At 43.5% G+C, this 5,719-nt stretch overlaps 1 non-coding gene across 1 annotated transcript; it reads right to left on the bottom strand.

Annotated features, from left to right (window-relative positions):
• Positions 1-3,786: 3,786 nt before the first annotated feature.
• Positions 3,787-3,858, bottom strand: TRNAQ-UUG (transfer RNA glutamine (anticodon UUG)). The gene has a single exon. It is a non-coding gene; the product is annotated as a tRNA-Gln (tRNA).
• Between the last annotated feature and the right edge of the window lie 1,861 nt (positions 3,859-5,719).

Genomic DNA, 5,719 nt, shown 5'->3' on the forward strand with positions numbered 1-5,719 from the left:
TCAGACATGAAATCCTTGTGAGTTTCACACACCTTTTCTTAAAGCACCATGATCAAGATCAGTTATTATTAGTGATGAGCGAGCATGCTCGCTACTGTTCAGTAGTCGCCCGAGCATCTCAGTACTCGAGATGCTCGGAGCCCGCCCGTACTTGCGCGATGCTCGGGTGGGAGCTCGGGTCCCCGTCCTGCATGTTTGGTGCTATTTAGAGCACCAATCATGCAGGGATTGTCTGCCACTCACTGTAATGTCACAGCCATGGTGGTTGTGGGGAAACACTGATTGCCCAAATCGATAGGAACAGTGCTCACAGTGAAACATGAAAAGCCGGCAATTCATCAGCGGCATACATCAGTACCTGACAATTTAGAACAGAAAGAATAGAGCATCACACATAGATTAGATAGATAGAAACATGTCAGTCACATATATAATAAGTACAGTGACAGTGTTGGTTACTGTACTTGTTATTTAGTGCTAAAATAAAGGATTTATTAAAAAAATAATAATAGTGTTTTCATGCACCCGTCTCTTTAAAAAAGCCACCCGGCAATTAATCATCGGCATACTTCGGTATCCGACAATTTAAAACAGAAAGAATAGAGCATCGCACATAGATTAGATAGATAGAAACATGTCAGTCACATATATAATAAGTAGAGTGACAGTGTTGATTACTGTACTTGTCATTTAGTGTTAAAATAAAGGATTTATTAAAAAAAAATTGACATAGGGTTCCCCATAATTTTAGTCTCTAGCGGAGGTTAAGCAGACGGCTAGGGCAGATGTTTGAAGCCTGGGAAGGGGGTAATACCCACGGAGCTTCCCAAGCTACTAATATCAGCCCCCAGCTGAATACCTAGCCTTTACCAACTATTAAAATGGGAGACCCCCCCAAAAAATGACATGGGGCCCCCCCTCTTTTAATAGCTAGCAAAGGCTAGGCAGACAGCTGGGGGCTGAGATTAATAGCCCAGGAAGGGTGCCATGAATATTGGCCCCCTCCCAGGCTAGAAACACCAGCCGTCAGCCGCCCCCGACGAAGCCCACACGAAACGCGCGTAGGGGCTCCTGTTCCTCAGTCAAAATTGGCTCTGCAGCACTATATGGGTAAGCTCATTTATTCACTGATATCATTGTGTTTCCCAGATATACTGTATATGCCTTTCTGGGGCTAATTAGGGCTACATTACACTATGTGCTAAATGACTATATATAACATTGGGATCAATTTTCCCTACATGGAATATCCCTTATACTTTCTAAAATATACTGAGACACCCTATGTGCAATATTAGATACTATTATTACCCAACAGTGCCAAATTTGTCACCCATTTGTGTGCTTTTTATCTCCTATTATTATGATTGTAATTAATCTTGCATTTTAATGGACTTAATAAACATTATTATGTTTTTTATGCAACATTTATTCTGATTATTGGGTCACAACTCCCTGATTTTCTTTATTGCTTATTATATTTATTTTTGGGAGGACCCCTTCTGTTACTATGGTCTTGACCTTCTTTTATAGTTCCATTCTATTCTGTAGTATTGGAGAGGCGTCTATAAGACACCCCCATTACTAACCCCCTAGTCAAAGTTAAAAAAAAACACAAACACCCAGAATACAGTCCTTTAATTGAAATAAACTCACAATTCTTTAATGTTCTAAATTAAACCATACTTACCATCATGCCCATTCCAGCTGAAGCCAACGATCTCCTGCAATAAAAATAAAATAAACCAACCTCATCCTTACCTTTCCATGGTTCCCAGGGTGGCTCCAGCTCTGCTACATTCACATGACAGGCAGGATCGCAGCCAAAAGCTTCCATCCAGCTTGCCATGCCGCAGACACTGAGAAGCGCAGGCATGCTTGCGCTCCTCAGTGTCTGGCTGTGACGGCATCCAGATGAGCCGAGTTCATGTCCAATGAACTTAGCTCACCACATGCACGTCACTGCATGAGGTGAGCTAAAGGACTTTATTCTGGGTGTTTGTGCTTTTTTTTAACTTTGACTATGGGGTTAGTAATGGGGGTGTCATATAGATGCCTCTCCATTGCTAACCTGGGCTTGATATCAGCTGGCATTATAAGCTGACATCAACCCCAACCCTATTACCCCACTGCTACAGGGCAGTGGGAAGAGCGAGGCTAAGGGCCAGAATTGGCGCATCCTATGGATGTGCCATTTCTGGGGTGGCTGACGGCTGGTGTTTCTAGCCGGGGAGGGGGGCAATATTCATGGCACACTTCCTGAGCTATTAATATCAGCCCGCAGCTGTCCGCCTAGCCTTTGCTATTAAGATAGGGGGGACCCCACGACATTTTTTTGGGTAGTCCCCCATTTTAATAGCTGGAAAAGGCTAGGTATTCAGCTGGGGGCTGATATTAGTAGCCTGGGAAGCTCTGTGGGTATTTCCCCCTTCCCAGGCTTTAAACATCTGCCCCAGCCATCTGCTTAACCTCCGCTAGAGACTAAAATTACGGGGAACCCCACGCCAATTTTTTTTTTAATAAATCCTTTATTTTAACACTAAATGACAAGTACAGTAATCAACACTATCACTGTACTTAATATATATGTGACTGACATGTTTCTATCTATCTAATCTATGTGTGATGCCCTATTCTTTCTGTTCTAAATTGTTGGGTACCGGTGTATGCCGCTAATGAAATCCTGGCCGGCTTTTGTAAAGAGACGGGTGCATGAAAATCAGAGGGCTCTAGTGTGTTCCAAGTGCCCTGCTATGTTTTTCATGCACCCTCCTATATACCCTGCCTTCCTGTCTGCCTATATATTCTGCCTGCCTGACGTTTAATTGAGCACCGTTCCCATCGACTTGGGCAATTTTTGACCTTCTGCACACCGCCGGGGGGGGGGGGGGGACCACCAGAAAAATGCTCGAGTTTCCCATAGACTTACATTGGGCTCGTTGCTCGAGTCGAGCACCCTATTTGTTCGACCCGAGCATTTTAGTGCTCGCTCATCACTAGTTATTAGCCCTCTGGAAGACATCTTAGAACAGCAAAGCAAAATACTAGGCCTCACTAAAATGTAAAAATCTGATTAAAAGTCATCAATTAGAACCTTGTACAGTTCATGGCTTTTCCCTCTTCATAAGGCGGATTTGAACTGGGTCAACTTCAAAAGAAAACCTGAACAAACTCTGAAAATGCTCAAAGGTCTGAACATATTAATTTCCATGTAAAAAGATTTGCTTTTCATATGATCAGGCTTTTGAGCGCCTTTTAACAGCATCAAGTTTCCAAAAACGCCAAGCGGTTAACTGAAATGAGAACATCATTCTTCAGGTGTTTTTCACTTAGAAGAGATCCATAATTATAATGCAAGTCAATGGGAAGGTAAGAAAGACCCCTGGAAGGCTCCTGAGTGACTTTTGGTGAGTTTTGTGAGCCACAAAAACGCACTCAAAAGATGCCCAAAACAATTCTTAGAAAAACGCCACCAAAAATGCTTACAAATCGCATAAGGAAATGCTGAAAGACAAGAGAAAAGATGACTCAGGAAAATAAAATGCTGATGTTTCCTGAAGCCATTTCGGTTTGAAATCCATGTCAGTTTTACCCACCTGGAAAAAGTGTCATGTGATCATTAACACAAGTCATAGAGAATGGTTGCTTGGTGTCACATAAATAGTATAAGTTTTGGTTCCTGACATTAATTTTAACTTTCTCTAATTCTATATAATAGATAACTTTCCTTCTAATATTCAAGTGTGAGCGGAAAAAGTGAAACCTGTGTTTCATGAAGAATTACCAAGGTTCCACTGAGATTTGAACTCAGATCACTGGATTCAAAGTCCAGAGTGCTAACCATTACACCATGGAACCAGAGGGACAATGTACCTAGCTGGATCTTCTTGTGAAGAAAAGGGTGAAACGAGCATGTTAAATCATGAATGGTGGTGAAAACAGGCTCTAAAGCTGCAGTGCAAATCTACTATTAATACAAAATGGTAAATTAATATCTACCATCCTTTTATTTCACAAGTGTCCCTAGAATTTCACGATATCACAACAAGGATAGTTTTAAATGTTGACATCCTATATTGGGGGGAACAGCTTGCATGGGGCATTATCTGGGGGGAACAGCCTGCATGGGGCATTATGTGGGAAGAACAGCCTGCATGGGGCATTATGTGTGGGGAACAGCCTGCATGGAGCATTATATGGGGGCCAGTATCCTGTATGGAGCGTTATATGGGGGCCAGTATCCTGCATGGAGCATTATATGGGGGCCAGAATTCTGTATGGAGCGTTATATGGGGGCCAGTATTCCGCATGGAGTATTATGTGGGGGCCAGTATCCTGTATGGAATGTTATATGGGGGCCAGTATTCTGTAAGCAGCATTAAATGGGGGCCAGTACTCTGTAAGCAGCATTTTATGGGGGCCAGTATTCTGTATGGAGCATTATATAGGGACCAGTATCCTGTATGGAGCGTTATATGGGGGCCAGTATTCTGTATGGAGTGTTAAATGGGGGCCAGTATTCTGTATGGATCATTATATGGGGGCCAGTATCCTGTATGGAGTGTTATATGGGAGCCAGTATTCTGTATGGAGCATTTTATATGGGCCAGTATTCTGTATGGAGCATTTTATGGGGGCCAGTCTCCTGTATGGAGCATTTTATGGGGGCCAGTATACTGTGTGGAGTGATTCGCTGGTTTATGAGCTATTGTGAAATTTACAATAGATATCAATCATGTAATGTAAGAAGTGAAATCTTTGCATTGTACCATATATATATATATATATTTTTTTTTTTCTCTTCGGTATCTGTGCATCATGAATCGTGGTATGTGTTAAAGGGGCCCACTGAGGCTCTATAGCACGGGGCCCACAAAAACCTGGAGCCGGCTGCTTTCCTCTGTGTAGCAGTGCAGCGCTGGTGTGGCACTGCCTTCATGATTCCCCTGACTTCCGATCATGTGACGGCGCCGTCACATGGCTAGAAGTCAGGAGAACCTGGTGGCAGCGACGTGGAAGAACGCAAGGATTCTGCAGGGATCGCATGGGGGTAAGTATAACAAGTTTTATTTTTTTTAAATACAATTAATTAACTAAGAGTGGGGGGAATCAGAGATGCATGGGGGGGATGAGAGATGCAAGGGGTGATGAGAGGTGCACATGGGGGGGTGAGAGCTGCACATGGGGGTGTGAGAGCTGCACATGAGGGGGGGTTGAGAGCTGCACATGGGGGGGGATGAGATGCACATGGGGGGGTGAGAGATGCACATGGGGGGGTTATGCTGTTTACAGAACTTTGTTGCTCTATGAAGGGCGGGGGGGGCTCAAAAATTTCTTGCACAGGGGCCCACTACAGTCTGTGTCCGCCCCTGTAAAGATTATTCATTGTGTATTAAAAGCTTTCATCCGAGACATTATTCAAGTAGAGTTTGTAGAAATCTAAGCCCATGTCCCAGTCCATCAGCCACAATAGTGCTCTGTGGCCGCTGGACTAAAGCGGGAGAAGGTCTTCTTACTTGATGGCACCCGCGGTGCTTTTTTTGTTTAGCGTCGGGACCCACATGTTATGTCGCGGAGGGCAGGCTAATCAAAAGAAGTTCCTGTCAGTATGGTTCTACAAACCCAGTCCAAAGATCACAGACCACTGTCTTGGGAGATAGACAAAGGAATATGAAAAATTGATCTGCAAGTAATCAGTCAAAAGTTTTGGGAACATAGA

Source organism: Phyllobates terribilis, unplaced genomic scaffold (assembly GCF_046119375.1).
Source record: "Phyllobates terribilis strain yellow unplaced genomic scaffold, ASM4611937v1 Scaffold_13__5_contigs__length_258822181, whole genome shotgun sequence".
Taxonomy (NCBI): domain Eukaryota; kingdom Metazoa; phylum Chordata; class Amphibia; order Anura; family Dendrobatidae; genus Phyllobates; species Phyllobates terribilis.